Genomic DNA, 18536 nt, shown 5'->3' with positions numbered 1-18536 from the left:
TAAGACACTTAGCCACAGTCAATGAGGCAGATAACACTGCCTTTATAATATCTACATGCACAATGCAAAGCTTTTTGTCAGAGCCACATGCCTATTGCCACACTGAGGCATTTTATTTATTCTTCACCTTTTACATGGTGCTGAGGTCATGTAATTACAATAATTACACACAACAAAAAGCAACATGAATATTTTTAAAATGCATAAATGTATAACCAATTGAGGAGAAGATGATCCCAAGCACTCCTCTACTTAAACAGAAGACTGGAAAGATCATGAGAGTACAAATCTCTCTGGGAAGGGCATTTCAAAGCTTAGAGGCATCACCAAGAAAGCCTTGTCCCACTACATAACAAAACAGGCCTCAGCTGGTATCAGCCAATCACATGTATTGGGAAGATTCTGCTGGGAGCAGATGGCCCTCCCGATATCCAGGCCCAAGCAATGTAAGACTTAAGGTTAAATCAAAGTTACTGTAAATCCAGCATCTTGAACAGGACCTAGAAGCAGACTCTTAGACAGTGCAATTCCTGTCACTTTAGCAGCAGCACTTCGTACCAGCTGAAGTAATCAAATGCTATTCAAAGGCAGTCTCGTGTACGGGTTACAGTAATTCCAATATGGTGTGACCAGGGCATGAATAATTGTGGCTGGACCTACCTCAGGGTAGCAGTGAAACTGGCACACTAGCCAACATTGTGCAGAGATACTCCTGGCCAAAAATGCCACACGGGTAACAAATGGAGGAGACCAACAAACTGAGGCATCATCCAGATTAGATGGAGCTGCTGCTAGCTTTTCCAAAGGGTCAGAGAGCGGGTGTTTAGCCTGTCTGTGTATGGTTGCATTTCCTTTGAAAGAGCAGGTACAACCCATCCAGAATAAGCTGAACTCCCACACTCCAAATGGCCAGTAGGAAAGCCAACAGTAGCGTCATCCAAACTGCATTAAGCCTCAGTAGGTTGGCCAATCCAGTTCATTACTGTTCAGTGCCGTTTAGCAGGGCCATGACTGTTTGCTCTGCTCCACCCTCTGCAGGTGACTGCTATACAAAAACAGGCTGAGCCAGGGCATGAGCCGAAGGTTGGGAGCACAAGCGCTCTTGTCCTTCTCAGCCTTGAAGTGAGCAGACTGGGCCCTCAGAAGCAGAAAGGGGGGAAAGCCCAATGCGCAGAAGGACTAACACGTGTGTACACAGGACACACGCGTGTCTGCCATTTGCGTGGTGACGCTGAACAGGGCTGCAAGGGGGAATGCTGCAGCCCCACACCCATGCTTTTTGGGAGAGCACCAGTGGGGGTAAAGCGGGGGGGGGTAGGTAATAGGCACCCTCCCTGCCCCTTCAAATAACCCTCCCACAGCCTCAAAACCGGCTTTGATGCCAGCATTTAAAATCGGTTTCGCACTCGAGAAAAGGAGTGCTGAACCGGTTCCGTGCACATCCCTAGTGTTTGATATCATCAACCAAGGTATCCTTCTGGACAGCCTCTTAAGTATAGCGACTGGAGGTACTGCTTTTGGAGTGGCTTCTGTCCTTTCTCAGGGGGAGGGTCCAGAAAGTGGTGTGGGGGACTACTGCTTGGCTCCTTGGCCATTGGCTTGTGGGGTTGTGCAGGGTTAGGTTTTGTCCCCCATGCTGCTTAACATCTACATGAAACCACTGGGAGAGGTCATCTGGGGACTTGAACTGAGTTGTCAGTAATATACAGATGACACTCAGCTCTATCTTTCCATATCACCTGATCCAACGGAGGCAGTGATGGGTTGTATGTGGGCTAATAAACTGAGATTTAATCTGGCAAGATGGAGGTGCTCTTGGTCAGTAGGAGAGCCAATCGGGATGAGAGGACTCAACCATGTCTGGGTGAGGTTGTACTCCCCTTGAAAGAGCAGAGGTGCAGCTTGGGGGTATTGCTGGATCCAGTTCTGCTTTTGGAAGCTCAGGTAGAGGTGGTGGCCCTGGGTGCCTTGGCACAGCTTCGGCTAGTGCACCAGCTGCATCCCTTTCTGGCAGATCTGGCCAGAGTTACCCACGCCTTAGTCATGTCATGGCTAGGTTATTCAAACATGTTCTACAAGGGGCAGGCCTTAAAGAACATTTGGAAACCGCAGCTAGTGCAAAATGCGGCCAGCTAGGATTTTATTTGAAGCTGCCCAATGGGATCATATAACACCCATTTTGAAAGAGCTACATTGGATGCCAATTTATTTCAGGTTCCAATTAAGTTCCCTCCCTGGCATCTCCAAGATAGGGCTGAGAGAGACTCCTGCCTGCAACCTTGGAGAAGCCGCTGTCTGTGTAGACAATACTGAGCTATACCGACCAGTAGTCTGAGTCAGTTTATGGCAGCTGCCTATCTTCTACCTTTAAAGCCCTTAACGGTTTGGTCCTTGGATATCTGAGGGACTGCCTGCTCCCAAGGGTTTCTGACCACTTGACAAGGTCATCAGAGGGGGCTCTGCTCCACATGCCAACAATGAGGAGGGCTCGGCTGTCATGAACGTGGGACAGGGTCTTCTCAGTTATTGCCTCAGACTTTGGAATGCTCTCCCGCAAGGCATCCTCAGTCTCCATCACAGCTTTTAGGAAGTAAGTGAAACGTTGGCTTTTTACCCAGGCTTTTATATGAGTGTTGTTTCTGTTGCTGCTGCTCCGTATCTTATGGTCATATTGTGTTAAAAACTTTTAATTAGGTTTGTATTATATTCCAATTTATTATTTGTGTTAACCATTTTATAGTTTTATAGTTTAAATGTTTTGTAAAGTGCCTTGAGATTGTTTTAATGAAAGGCAGTATAAAATATAAATAAGTAACGGCCCCCAGGTTCATAATACGCTTGAAGATGAAAATCTGCTCGGCTCTGTATACCTGCAGTGATACGAAGAAAAATCCTCTAAAGACTTGGTGACCACAACTTTTCAGAAGAGCTAGTTATTACTGGGCAGATTAGGTACTGTGAGATGGAAAATGACTGTCCATGTTTCATGAATAATCTTTATTTAAAACTCAATACATTGCAGAGCTCTGGTATTTAGAAGGCATTAAATAAGATCACCTATATTTACAGGTGAAACTCGGAAAATTAGAATATCGTGCAAAAGTCCATTAATTTCAGTAATGCAAATTAAAAGGTGAAACTAATATTTGAGACAGACGCATTACATGCAAAGCGAGATAAGTCAAGCCTTAATTTGTTATCATTGTGATGATCATGGCGTACAGCTCATGAAAACCCCAAATCCACAATCCCAGAAAATTAGAATATTACATGGAAGCAAGAAGACAAGGATTGTAGAATAGAACAATATCGGACCTCTGAAAAGTATACAGTGTACTGTGCTTGATTGGCCAGCAAACTCGCCTGACCTGACCCCATAGAGAATCTATGGGGCATTGCCAAGAGAAGGATGAGAGACATGAGACCAAACAATGCAGAATTGCTGAAGGCCGCTAATGAAGCATCCTGGTCTTCCATAACACCTCATCAGTGCCACAGGCTGATAGCATCCATGCCACGCCGCATTGAGGCAGTAATTGCTGCAAAAGGGGCCCAAACCAAGTACTGAATACATATGCATGCTTATACTTTTCAGAGGTCCGATATTGTTCTATTCTACAATCCTTGTCTTCTTGCTTCCATGTAATATTCTAATTTTCTGGGATTGTGGATTTGGGGTTTTCATGAGCTGTACGCCATGATGATCACAATTATAACAAATTAAGGCTTGACTTATCTCGCTTTGCATGTAATGCGTCTGTCTCATATATCAGTTTCACCTTTTAATTTGCATTACTGAAATTAATGGACTTTTGCACGATATTCTAATTTTCTGAGTTTCACCTGTACTATTGCCACCAACGGCTAATTCTGGTGCAATACAGGATAGAATCTCCTAGATCAGTAGTTCCCAACCAGTGTTCCCTCTAAGGCGTGTGCACATGCCTGCAATCACAAGCGTTTTTTTAATGTCTGCTCAGTTAATTTTAGCTCCTGCTCAGGATGAATCAGGTCCCATTCTGAATGCATGTATGGTGTATGTACACACTGCTTTGATATGCCTGCCCAGAACAAAACTCATTCCACACACAGATGGAAAAAAATGAGACAACATCATTCCCAACCTGGGTTCCTCCAGATGTTGCTGAACTACAACTCCCATCATTCCCAGCTACAATTTATTGTGGCTGGGGGTGATGGGAGTTCTAGTTCAGGAACATCTGGGAGGAACCAGGATGGGAACCTCTCTCCTAGATCCTCATACAAATACAATGACAAATACATTGTATTCGTATACTGGTGCAATACAAGATGGCATCTCCTAGATCCTCATATCTGATTTACTCATCTGTGCATCCACCACAAAGTCACCAGTTGTAAGTGTGATACACGATTTGCACTGCTTACAATGCTTATCATCATAAGTTATTTGCCCCATGGTTCTCTGCCCCCGCACCTAGAAAAGCAGCCTTTGTCCCAACACATTTGATAGCCAACATTAATTTTAAGGGATAGGGGGCTTGGGGGTATTTCTGGACCCGGCTCTGCTTTTGGAAGCTCAGGTGAAGGCGGTGGCCAAGGGTACCTTTGCACTGCTTCGGCTTTCTCGAGAAGGCAGATCTGGCCACAGTTACCCATGCCTTAGTCATGTCACGGCTGGATTACTGTAACACGGTCCATGTGGGGCTGCCCTTGAAGAAGATCCAGAAACTGCAGCTAGCGCAAAATGCAGCAGCTAGGGTTTTATCTGGAGCTGCCTGTTGGGATCACATCACACCCATTTTGAAAGAGTTGCACTGGCTACCATTTCTTTTCCGGGTCCAATTCAAGGTGCTGGTTTTGACCTTTAAAGCCCTTGGGCCCGGGATACCTGGTTTGGGCCCAGGATACCCAAGGGACCATCTGCTCCCAAGGGTTGCAATTTGACGAGGTCATCTGAGCGGGCTCTTCTCCAGGTGCTGACAATAAGGGAGGCTCAGTTGTTGTGCACACGGGACAGGGCCTTCTCTGTTACTGCCCCCAGACTCTGGAACACTCTCCTGGTGGCTATTCACTCCGCAGTCTCCATCAGTTTTTAGAAAGCGTGTTAAATCTTAACTTTTTACCCAGGCTTTTATATGATTGTCTCCACTGCTGCTTCTTTGTATTTTGTACAGTTTTTATGCTTGTATTTCAAATCTTTTTAGTCAGATTTGTTTTATATTTTAGCTTAATATTTTAATAGTGTCATTTTTATAGTCTTGTTTTTAGTTTTTGTGTAAACCGCCTTGGGATTGTTTTAATGAAAGGCGGTATACAAATTTAACAATAAAATATATAAATGAATGAATGAAGCTTGAATTACATTCATACACAGAGATACAAATAGTTTTTTAAAAAAATCAAGATCTGTTATATTTATCTTTATATACACACTGCTTCTCAGGATTTTAGCAATCTGACATACTTAAAGTCAAAAAAATGACTAACAGAAAATGAAACATTGACAATAGGCACATACATATGTACTTAAACCACTTCCTAGAAAGCTGTTTTTTGGTTGTTGTTTTTAAGGTTACCATCTGAGGGACTGGAAGAGATGTCATCAAACATATCTTAACAAGGATATATATTTTTTCAGTTTATGAGAACACACAACATATTGCATCTGAAGTTACTGTGTAGACTAGACATATTTTGAGTGATTAAAATGAGAATTTATATCCACCTTTTCAAGCTATGAAAAACTAGATGATTCCCACCCACCCCCTGAATTACTGACACAATCACCATCTGGACATCAACCAGCAAAATTAATATGCTTTATCCAATTTGTTTTTATACAGCATCTTGTGATGCCCTGTACTAGTATCACAGGAGGAACTCCAAAACAGTTTACTAAAATTCATGCTAAAAGACAGGGCTGACAGGAAAATTACTCTGAAAGTGAATGAGCCAAGTTTCAAAGTCATTTTGTTTTGTTTGTGAACAGAGAAAGCACAGAAAGATCTGTAAGCATTAAGGTAAAGTGTGCCATCAAGTCATTTTCTACTCCTGGCACCCACAGAGCCCTGTGGTTTTCTTTGGTAGAATACAGGAGGGGTTTACCATTGTCTCCTACCACACAGTATGAGAAGATGCCTTCAGCATCTTTGTATATCGCTGCTGCCCGATACAGATCTTTCCCATAGTCTGGGAAACATACCAGCAGGGATTCAAACGGCAACCTTCTGCTTGTTAGTCAAGCATTTCCACGCTGTACCATAGTCACAGAAATTCCAGTAGTTTATACCACACCTTATTCAAATAGCCACCCTAGTCCAGTTCTGTTTCGTCCAAGCGATCCCAGTATACATACTTTGAATTACAGCTTAATTGCCTATTTGCTTTGATACAATACTTTAAGCAACTATGGCTGCCAAATCCTCACATGCAACCCAGTTAGAAGTAGTTTAGCCACAATCAGGCCTGTAGGTATCCATATGTAAGTGCTTCCTATTACTCAAGTACAGCCATACTTTCAAAATAATTAGTTGACCATATTTAATGATTTAGGTAAGAGATGCATGTGATCTGATGCTCTGTGCTGGTAGTTCTAGTTACTGCTTTTGAAAGAGGATTAAGAACTAACAAGATCTTGCTTGTCATCCCAGTCACACCCTCCTAATACAACTTCTGCCAGCTCTAATCCTTCTTTTCACAGATGTCAAAGCAGGGTATCAGTGTTAGAGCCATCTACAGAGCTTTCTCTACACATGCAGCAGAAGGAAAACTGTAAAATCTGTGGTGATAGAAAAGTCTGCACTACTTCAGACTAAGATAGGGTATCCTTTTATTTATTTCTCAAAGAGAGCAAAAATTGCTTGGAAAATATCAGGAAGTTCTTATTTTTGAATGGATGCAATCAATAATAGTGGGTTGTGGGTTTTTTGTTTGTTTTTACTGGCAGCCTGAAGTAGCAGTCCATGTTACTATCTTGCAGCAAGCAAAGATCAGGCCAAAATAAGCTGATATTGCTCCTGAGTATAGGTGAACAAATGCATTTGTGAATGCTACTCTATACAAACAACTCCCTGCGTACAGAAACCCAAGTCATCAAGGGAAAAGGGTTCACAGTTGCCCACTCCCCGACACAGTTTACTATATTATCTTATAGAGCAATTTTTTTAAAAAAAAGATACCCACCTATAGTCTGAAGTGGCACAATCCAGAATTCGACCACCATAAACCTCTGATGTATGAGATGATGCCTTTCATCTCTGCTAACTTGGCAAAGAGGCACCTTTTAACGTGGTGATTCTCTTTATTTAGTAGGTGGAGAGTAACTGGTCCTATCCACCCCCAGCACAGTACCTACAGTGACTGTTGCTGGTGTCTATCTTATGTTTCTTTTTAGATTGTGAGCCCTTTGGGGACAGGAATCCATCTTATTTATTTATTATTTATCTGTGTAAACCTCCCTGAGCCATTTTTGGAAGGGCAGTATAGAAATTGAATAAATAAACAAACAAATTAGCAGATGTGTTAAAACCTATTATCCAATCCTATTATCAGCACAGTTCTTTTTATCAATTTGCAATACTTTGTGAACTCCACCACTGCATCCACTACTCCACCAATTTCTTCTACAGAAGACTAATACATATTTAGAAAGGCGACACCAAAGTAGATCCATGTCTCTCATAGCCAGGCAACACATTCATTAGGAAAAAAACTGAATGGAAGAAGTGAGCGACACACAAAAGGAAGAACAATTTCATTTGAAGTGAATTATGCAAGAATTTAGCTTTAAGTACATACAGAAGCAGTTGGAGGCCAAAGTGATCTTGTGGTAGCAAGCATGAACCTTTGCTAAGCAGGATCCACCCTGGTTGCATTTGAATAGGAGATGATATGTGAGCTCTGTAAGATATTCCCCTTAGGGGATGGGGCTGCTCTGGGAAGAGCCGAAGGTTCCAAGTTCCCTCCCTGGCATCTCCAGACATGACTGAGAGAGACTCCTGCCTGCAACGTTGGAGAAGCTGCTGTCAGTCTGTGTAGACCATACTGAGCTAGATGGACCAATGGTCCAACTCAGTATATGGCAGCTTCCTATCCATTACCAGTTACACCACTACCATTGTACCAATTATGACACAAGATGATCTTAAGGATGATTAATGACAGTGGAGGCTTTAATTAATCGATACAATACACTTTAAGTGACTGCAAAAACAAAATACATTAAAAATGCTATGAGATGTGTGTGTGCGCGTGCGTGCGTGCATTTTGAGAGGAAGGGGGAGAGTTGGAATTTGCTTTTTTGAGGATATGGGAGGTACAGAATGCAAAGCTGTCCCAGCATGTAATACACTAGTTCCAGCCATCAGACTCTGCCAAGATACAGGCTACAGAAATCTACCTCATTCTCCCACCAGATTTTCCCCTCCCTTGCTACACAAAACAAAGATGTGCACCAGATGGTCATAAGCACTGTTCATTATGCTGCCCACTCAGCAAATAGCAGCCACCCAGGTGAGAGAAACAGATAGTTTATCAATCCATAAGAATAGCACAGCACAGATGAGCTACAGAAAGTCTCTGTGTATTACAAAGCGATAAAAGAGAAAAGCTTGTCCCAGTTAAAGACTCAAAACCCACACTCCCTCCCAGCCAGATCCCCAGAGGTGAACCCTATCCCCAGAAACCTGGTCATGATACCATGCCAAGACCCCTACACAATCACAGCAACCTTTGTGGGCCAGGAGAGAGTCAGAGTCGCTTCCCGAGTCCATTTGTAGCAGACACCTCTGGAGACCAACACAGAGAAATGGATGTCCAAGTATCAAGACCCGGAGACAGCACGAGAGTACAAAAGGGAAAGAAGAGATGAAGGGGGAAGCACAGTCTTTTACCACATCTCTTATTTCACGGTGCGGAGAACGAGCAGGGGAAGCGTGGGATAGGCAGAGCGACACGCGAGGAGTTGGCAGCCGCACAAAGGAAGCTCTTTCCAAACGTCAACGGCACTCAGTAGGGCTGAGTGAAGAATAATACCTAAATGCGATAGTGCTCTCAAGCGGGGGGGGGGGGGAGAGTGTTTTTCTAGCTCCCCCACCCCGTTCCCAACCCAATGCATGAAACCTGTGGAAAGATTCCTTAGAAGATGAAAGAGACTTATTACAAGGGGCTGGGGGTGGAGGGAGGGAGCCGGAGAAGTGGAAAAGCAATTGCGGGCGGGCCGGCGGGCGAGGGGACGGAACAGAGGTCCCCGACTGGGAAGGGATGACCAAGAACCGCAGACGAATTCCTATGGGAGACACAAAGCGCAAGCGGCTGCTGCTCCGAGCAGAGACGCAGAAGCGGCTTTTGGCAGGAGCAGGGGAGGGCAGAGGCGGAGAGGCTGCCGCTAGCGTGAGAAAGAGAAGGTGCCGCCGGCACGCCGGAGAGACCGCGGAGCGGCAGTATGTGGCAGAGGGAAGAGAGAAGCTGTCCCGCCCCACTGCTGTAGTGCCAAGGGGGCAGAAAGCGGCACTGGTGCCAAGGAGGAGGGTGACTGCCCGGTGGTGGGCAAACAGAGCTCGCTGCCTGAGGGTTGCAGCTGCAGGACTCGCCAAGCGGGACTACGCGGTGGCTGGCTTCTGCTCCTACCTGCCCCGCCGCGGGCTTCTCCCCCTGCCCAGCTAAGGAAGCGTTGCGAGGAGAGCGGGAACCGCCGCCGCCGCCGGGTGGGCACCGGTGCCGCCAGGCTCGCTCCTCCCGCGCCTCTCGCACTCTCTTTCTCTCTGTGCCGCCGTCGCGGCGCGCGAACCAAGTTGAGCCCACTGACTCCGACTTGGGCTCTGCCCTAAGCCCCGCCTCGCCGCTCCTGCCATTGGTCTCCTCAACGGGGTGCCCGACGGCGCCACCTGCCGTCACGTCTGCTCACCTGCAGGAGCGCGCTTTGGGAATCGGAAAGCCGCTCAGCCGCGTTCTCTTTATCCATCCCCCCCCCCGCCCCGCTCCTCCTCTTCCCACCCACCTCCGCCCGCTCTGCGAACAAACCAAAGCCGGCTAACGAGTAGGGGTGCTACGCGGCGACTCCTCCGCACGGGGATAGAAGTCCTTCCGTTAAGGTTCCTTGCTTAGGAGGCGTCCCCCCCGCAGGACTTTTCTGGGCTCCTTTACAGCGTTGACTTCACTCATGTCCTGCTGCGCTCAAGCCGAGAAAGAGCATTTACTGTGTGAACGGCTTATATGAAAGAAATATCAGAAAAGGCTGATATTGAAAAGGATTCTTACGCTTTTTCCTAATTGCCTCCCCCCCCGCCCGTTCCACCCAAAATGGATTATCTCTCTTTATCTCTCCCTCTCGCTCTCTAATGGGCAAGCCCTTTCTTACCCAAATTCAGATAGAATATATTGACAACAGGGCTAGTTTCTAGAGGCGCTTTATTTTAAAGACGTTGGAATATCATGGCACCAAAAATTACTATTGTGTTGTCTGTCATTACCAGCTCTTCAACTTGAGATCTCCTTATTTATTTCAGTTTTGATCTGGCAAGCATTCCTAACGGGGGAAATAAAAGTAAAGTAAATATTGCCGATCTCCTTGCTAAAATATATAACTTATCCCTGCAATCAGGCTCTGTACCAGAGGACTGGAGAGTAGCAAATGTAACACCGATTTTCAAAAAGGGGTCCAGGGGCGATCCAGGAAATTACAAGCAGGTTAGCCTAATGTCCGTTCCAGGCAAATTGATGGAAAGTATCCTCAAGGATAAAATTGTAAAGCACATAGAAGAACAGGCCCTGCTGGGAGTGAGCCAGCATGGCTTCTGCAAAGGTAAATCTTGCCTCACAAACCTTTTGGAGTTCTTTGAAAGTGTCAACAAGTGTGTGGATCAAGGTGATCCAGTTGATATAGTATACCTGGACTTCCAAAAAGCTTTTGACAAAGTTCCACATCAAAGACTCCTGAGGAAACTTAGCAGTCATGGGATAAGGGGACAAGTAGATGTGTGGATTGCTAACTGCATGAAGGACAGGAAACAGAGGGTAGGTATAAATGGAGAGTTTTCACAATGGAGGGAAGTAAGAAGTGGGGTCCTCCAGGGATCTGTACTGGGTCCGGTGCTTCTTAATTTATTCATAAGTGATCTAGAAGCAGGGGTAAGCAGCAAGGTGGCCAGATTTGCAGATGACACCAAACTCTTTCGGGTAGTGAAATCCAAAACGGATTGTGAGCAGCTCCAAAAAGATCTCTCCAGACTGGGGGAGTGGGCGACAAAATGGCAAATGCGGTTCACTGTTAGCAAGTGTAAGGTGATGCACATTGGGACGAAAAACCCCAACTTCAAGTATATGCTGATGGGATCTGAGCTGTCGGTGACTGAGCCGGAGAGGGATCTTGGGGTCGTGGTGGACAGCTCGTTGAAAGTGTCGACTCAAAGTGCGGCAGCTGTGAAAAAGGCCAATTCCATGCTAGGGATCATTAGGAAGGGGATTGAAAATAAAACAGCTAATATTATAATGCCCTTATACAAAACTATGGTGCGACCACACTTGGAGTACTGCGTACTAGGGGTGTGCATTTTGGAATTTTCTTGTTTCGATTTGTATCCGAATCAAAACACCCCCGTTTTGTTTTGTACCCAAATTTTCTGAATCCGAATCAGCCCTGTTTTGTTTTGTAGCCGAATTTTCTGAATCTGAATCCGAATCGGTTTGGATTTTTAAAAAGGGTCCCGGGGGGGGAAGTGGGTGGTGGTGGTAGGGCCCAATGGGTGGAAGCTACCAGCCAAATTTCAAAGGAATTAGGCAAAGGGCTGATATTTTGTGAATTTTTTAAGTTTACACATCTTTAAGAATTTTCCCATAGGGAATAATGGAGATTCCAGCAAATGTATCGCTTCAAATCAAGGGGAAAGGGATGGCCCAAAGCGGAGTGTGGTGGGTGGTAGTGCCCAATGGGGGCAAGGAAACTTCCAGAATTATTTCAAAAAAATTGGGCAAAGGGCTGATCTTTTGTGATTTGATGAAGTTTATGTGTCGAAGATTTCTCCCATAGGGAATAATGGAGGTTTAAGTTTCAGCAGCCCCATAATTCCACTTGGGGGGCACTGGGGTTGCCCAGAGTGAGGGGATGTATAGTGCATATAGGGTGCCAACCACCCCCATACCCACAAGCCCGTGGGCTACTGGGTTTTGTTGTTTCTGAGTTGTTCATTGTAGATTCTCTGGTAGCATATGAGATTTTCAGTGAAAAACAAGAATCCACTCTCATATGCTACCAGAAATTCTACACTCAGAACACTACAGAATCAACAGAACCCAGCACCCCATGGGTTAGCAATCCTTCCCCTGGCCAATGTGGGGTCAGTAAAGAGTGGCAAGAAGCAAAAGATCCAGTGGAGAACAAGGAGGGAATTGTCAGCAGGTCAGCCCATGATTTAGGTCACCGATCAGAAGGCTGGAAGTGTGGGAAATTCAAAGAGATGTCAAACACAAAATGGAGACTGACTCAGAGATCACCACAAAATGGAGGTCCGAAACAACAAAACGTTTTGTAGCCGAAACAGGGACATTTTGTTTTCTATACAAAACTTTTGGATCTGGAAAATGGGTGTTTTGTTTTGTCTACAAAACACCCAAAACAGGCTGTTTTGGGTACAAAACATTTTGTTTTCGAAACGTTTCGCACATCCCTACTGCGTACAATTCTGGTCACATCTTAAAAAGGACATTGTAGAACTGGGAAAGGTGCAGAAGAGGGCAACCAAGATGATCAGGGGCCTAGAGCACCTTTCTTATGGGGCAAGACTACAACACCTGGGGCTTTTTAGTTTAGAAAAAAGATGGCTGCAGGGAGACATGATAGCGGTCTATAAAATCATGCATGGCGTGGAGAAAGTGGAGAGAGAGAAATTCTTTTCCCTCTCACACAACACTAGAACCAGGGGTTACTCCATGAAATTGATTGTCAGGAGGTCTAGGACCAACAAACGGAAGTATTGTTTCACACAACGCGTGATCCACCTGTGGAACTCTCTACCACAGGATGTGGTGACATCCAACAACCTGGATGGCTTTAAGAGGAGTTTGGATAAATTCATGGAGGAGAGGTCTATCAATGGCTACTAGTCGGAGGGCTACAGGCCACCTCCAGCCTCAAAGGCAGGATGCCTCTGAGTACCAGTTGTGGGGGAGTAACAGCAGGAGAGAGGACACGCCCTCAACTCCTGCTTGTGGCTTCCAGCAGCATCTGGTGGGCCACTGTGCGAAACAGGATGCTGGACTAGATGGGCCTCGGGCCTGATCCAGCAGGGCTGTTCTTATGTTATGTTGTATTTATTTATAGAATGTATGCTCTATTTATTTATAGAATGTTTCGCCAGGACAGCCTCAAGGTAGCTTACAACAATAACATACAATTTTTAAAGAAAATTCTACAAAATCAAACATAATGCAGTAAATGGAAAACCAAAATAAGAGATGCAAGTCTGTGCAGCTTCCCATAGTTTGGAAACTAAATGTACAGAGACCCCGAATTCTGCCTCAAGGTTTCCTGCTACCTCTTACCAACCAATTGCCATAATAGCTTCCAAAATGTAGTCAAATGGCTCTTGCATTCATAGGCATCTTAAGGATCACTTGAGGCTTTCATAATTACATATATTTGTTTTACATCCAATAGCAAATCAACTTTTCCCCCCTCCCCTTTCATAGGTGCACATTGGGACAGAGAATATTATCTGAGGTACTGCTCAGATATGCTTGGCTTGTCACAGGAACATAGGAAACTCCCTTAATTGGTCCATCATCTAGCTCAATATTGTCTGCATTGACTGGCAGCGGCTTCTGCAGGGTTTCAGATAGAAATATTTTTCAGCCCTACCTGGAAATGTGACAGGGAAATGTGCAGGACCTTCTGCATGCTAAGCAGATGCTCTACCACTGAGCGATGGCAAAAGAGAGAGACAGACAGACATCAGATTGTCTCCATGTCAAATTATTTCTGGGCTCGTTCTGAAATAACCAATCTGCCTCTGGTTATAGCTGAACTTCAAAATTAAGCACTGGGCAATTTGCAACAATTAGAAAATGAGCAACCTATGGCATCATATCACATGTATACCTCTCAAATGTTGTAGCACCTCTTTTAGTAGGCATGGAGAGAAAGTGCATAGAAAGGATGTTAGCATTTTTTAAAGCTTTCTTTTAACTTTGGCATTTCTTGCTTACTAACAATGAATGAAGGCAGCAGATATCTTCAACCATTTGGATAGCTCAGTCATACTTACTTGCATTTGGAAAGAGGCTGTGAAACTGGTTCACCCAGTTAAAGTGTGGGCCAAGGAATCTGTAAGAAAGCAGTGTGAATTTGGACAAAGAGCGAGAGAGAAAAGTAGCTTTAAGTCATAGGGGACCATCTGGTGGAAAACACCTGTTGGAAGTTAAAGGACTTTGCGCTGTCTCTTTGCCTCAGACAGTGGAGGACAGACTAGTAAGTCAGAGGGCTAGAGAGTCAAGACATTGGTCATCCCTTCTCCACTGCTCTGATGCTATCCCTTTGAAATGTAGATTGCTACTCTTAGGGAATTCAACTTCCTCCCTCTCTCTCTTCCTACCTGCCCGCCTACCTTGCAACATGGCAAGCCTCTCTCCCTGCAGCATATGTGCAGAGAGGATGCGGAATCCATCTGCATCCAGCTAGATAGATAGATTAGAGATCCTAACTCCTCACTTTCCTATCTTGAATGGAGTTCCTTAATAAATGCCTTTTATATTGATTTGAAACTATGAATTGGCTCCAAGTTACTTTACTCTCAGCAAACACACATGCCTAACTAAATTTCCGCTGTGTTGTGCCTCTGTGCACTCTGCTATAATGAGAAAGGGATTCTCTCACCACAGAGAATTTCCAACAACACCAGTGTTTTTCTTGCTTTAGAACTGGTGCTGCTCTGAGAACTCATAGTACCTATGTGTCTGCTTGCTTACTGGCTGGTCAACTTATACTTTTGTCAATTAGCAATTTATTTCAAGAGATACTACAAGTCCAGTACTCCCTTCACTAAGCAACAACTAGCTGCTTTGAGAACTCATAGTACCTATGTGTCTGCTTGCTTACTGGCTGGTCAACTTATACTTTTGTCAATTAGCAATTTATTTCAAGAGATACTACAAGTCCAGTACTCCCTTCACTAAGCAACAACTAGCTTGAACTGGATAAAACTTCTTAACGCTCAGGAAAGTGGGGGGTGCTATCTATCTATCTATCTATCTATCTATCTTAATTAATTCGTATACTGCCCACTACCAAAGTGTCTAGGCAGTTTAAAACATAAAACTGACCAAGAATAAAACAGACCAAGAATTTAACAGTTAAAACATAAAAACCAGATTAAAATATCCATAAAAACAGTATAAGACAGCAAGGCATTACTAAGAAGGGGAAAAGAAGACAATACTCCAACTTTTCCACCAGTGCCACCAAGTAATTTCACCTACTTCCATTTCTACCAGCAAGAGCTCTGAAACAAACTATTGGCTTCAACATAAAGCCTTACATGAGAGCTAGTGTAGCATTACGGCTGAGCTTTGAACAAGAATCCACAGGTTCAAATTTCACCTCTGCCATGAACCACTTTGAGCATGAATTTTGGAAATGCAGAGTAAAAATTTAAATTAAAAAACCTCACAGGTAGCTTTAGGTAAGCTACTCCCTCTCAGCTTCACTCCCCATCCAATACATCATTGTGAGAATTACAATATATATATGACATGCTTTGGAAGTGATACATAAAATGCTAATTATTATTACAGTGAAGTACTGGATCATGCAAGAACCAGGCGGATGTGAAATGCAGCTTGCAAGAGAGAACTATATGATCAAAGCAACCGCCAGCTTTCAAAGCAATTCCATGCTAGCATCAGGAAGAAATCAAGCCATATTCCAGTTCTGTTTGCTAATACCATTCATAAACTGTATAGGTATAGCTGTATAGATATATAAGCTGTGTATATATAGAGAGAGAGATGATTTTTAAAGCTGCAAACTACTCCATACAAGTATTCTCTGGATCCCAAAGATGTTGTTACTCAAAAATAATTCTATAGATTTATTGTTGATTAACAAACAGAAATATAATGTTGAAGATGTTTTGGCTTCCACCTTCTTCAGTTGCTCTGATGTTGTATGAAAGGTACAGAAGCTGCAGTAACAGTTACAGAACGTCCGTGATGAAGTGTTCAGCATTCTAGGATTGGCTGCTGTACACATGTCATGTGCTGTCTTCAAGGCTGAGGCAAGACAGCAATTATAACAAAACAAAATATTATTCAAACTATTAGCCAAACATTTTAACACTAGTGAACACACACCATCTGACTTGTCAATCACTGCAGTAAAGATGTCATCAGATGCAGTGAAATTGGAAGCCAGGGAGAACTTTTGGATCCATACACTCAGGACAATAGCCCCAGAAGGCCTCAATTCTATGTTGCCCGTCAACATTGTTGTAGGGTGTGTGTGTGTGTGTTTAAGTATAATGTTACATTTTCCTTACCAGAGTGAAGCCCAAGGGCTGTGCTACAGTTTAAATGAAGTGCACTGTTGACTTAGGAAAAAACTTAAGAGGAGTCTTGCTGGATCACACCATCTGGTTCACCATCCTGTTCCCATAGTGGCCAACCAGATACTTCCAAGAAGCCCACAAACAGGACATGAAGCCACAGTCTGCCTCTGATGTCGGTTCAATCAGCCGATATCTATGGCGTACTTCTGAACATGGAGGAGCTTACATTTATAACAATACTCTAATCTCCCTTAAAAGCCATCTAAGTCAGTGTTCTTCACTGTAAGGCATTCCTCATTTCAAGGACATAAATATTCATCATATTTGTATTTGTGTTCTTCATTGTAAGGCCCAGGGACCATCAAACCTGAGTGTGGCTCCCTGACTAATTGTTTACTGGGCCTGTGTGAAGCTTTGGCTGAATACTCCCCATACTCAGTCCCCGTGGCACCATGCAGAGACAACCATTATCACCATATAGTGCTGCACTTTGCCCAACTCTGGAGAACTAGTGTGTAGGCCTTTCCAGTAAGCTGCTCTGTGGGGCTGAGCTGGTTCCCCATTTGAATGGTAGACTACTTGTGAACACTGTAAGATTCCCCATAGGAGATGAGGCTGCTCTGGGAAGAGCACCTGCATGCTTGCATGCCGAAGGTTCCAAGTTCCCTCCCTGGTATCTCCAAGATGAGACTGAGAGAGACTCGTGCCTGTAACCTTGGAGAAGCCACTGCCAATCTGCACAGATAATACTGAGCTAGACGGACCAATGGTCTGACTCAGTATAAGGTAGCTTCCTTTGTTCCAGTGCTTTCCTCCTACAGTTATTGAGGGCTCTGTCTCTCTCAAAGGGTCCTCCCAGCATGAGAAAAGCCCAGTATTGTGTGGAGGTCACAGTGAGAAGTGGCTCTCACATTGAGAGGTTTTTGCCAAAGTGACCCCCACTTTAAGAATAGCAAAGATCACTGATCTAAGTCATCACCATAACCTGTGCCTGGATTCTATACGTTAATTATGCTTTGTGTCAATAAGTACTTTTACTTGGATGTCCTGAATCTATTGCCAATCAGTGTCACTGAGTGATCTGATTTCTGGTATTGTGAGCATCAAAGCCCCTGGTGGCACAGTGGTAAAACTGCCGCCCTGTAACCAGAAGGTTACAAGTTCGATCCTGACCAGGGGCTCAAGGTTGATTCAGCCTTCCATCCTTCCGAGGTCGGTAAAATGAGTACCCAGAATGTTGGGGGCAATATGCTAAAATCATTGTAAACCGCTTAGAAAGCTCCGGCTATAGAGCGGTATATAAATATAAGTGCTATTGCTATTGCTATTGCTAAATCCTCTCTATCTGCTTTTTCCACACTATGACTAATTAATGAAATCTGTCTGATGTCACAAAAGCAGGCAATAGCCTGTTCAGTTTCTTCTCTACCCAACTAGAAATGGACCATGCCTCTTTGTCAATCAGTAGGGTATGGAACAGGGATGTCCAAATTGATTTGGGTGCAAATCAATTTGTACCTGAATCTAGCTGATTTGGATGATTTGGAGACAAAACAAATCACCCCTGGGGTTCATTGGCTAGATTCTGGTATAAATCAAATTGTGCCTGATTCAAATTGAATTGATTTGAGATTCGGATTCCTCCTATTAATTCCCTCAGATTCCTAACTTTCATTTAAAAAGAAACCGCTAAGCTCTAGCCCTTGTAGAAATGGAGTTATGGAGCAAAATGTGTGGTCACTATTTTTCAAGTGTTTGGATTCTTTGGTGTATAATAATTTCCCCTCAATGAATCCCTATGAGGATTCATTACATACCTTCATTTCTTCTATTCATTTTGACTGTCTTTTCGACAGTGCCAACTGTCAACTGCCATGTGCCAACTACACCCCACTCCCACCCACAAGGCAGCGGGGTACTTACTCAGTTTATGTTCTAGGATTTTTTTAAAAAGTGTTTAGGCTCTTTGGTGTCTAATAAGCTGTCCTCATAATGAATCTCTATGATGATTCATTACAC

At 44.1% G+C, this 18536-nt stretch overlaps 1 protein-coding gene across 2 annotated transcripts in view; it reads right to left on the bottom strand.

The window, feature by feature from the left end:
• The window catches only part of PXYLP1 (2-phosphoxylose phosphatase 1), a 151004-nt gene that overhangs the window by 117914 nt on the left and 14554 nt on the right, over positions 1-18536 (bottom strand). Inside the window, exon 1 of one of the 2 annotated variants that reach the window (XM_053308731.1) lies at positions 9610-9850. The exons of the other annotated variant lie outside the window; for it this stretch is intronic. The gene's annotated coding sequence lies outside the window, so the exon portion shown is untranslated. Of the gene's footprint in view, positions 1-9609; positions 9851-18536 lie in introns of those variants that run through there. 2 annotated transcript variants of the gene reach the window in all.

The sequence above is a fragment of the Hemicordylus capensis genome, chromosome 3, assembly GCF_027244095.1.
Source record: "Hemicordylus capensis ecotype Gifberg chromosome 3, rHemCap1.1.pri, whole genome shotgun sequence".
Taxonomy (NCBI): domain Eukaryota; kingdom Metazoa; phylum Chordata; class Lepidosauria; order Squamata; family Cordylidae; genus Hemicordylus; species Hemicordylus capensis.
This window is presented reverse-complemented; position numbering and strand designations above follow the sequence as displayed.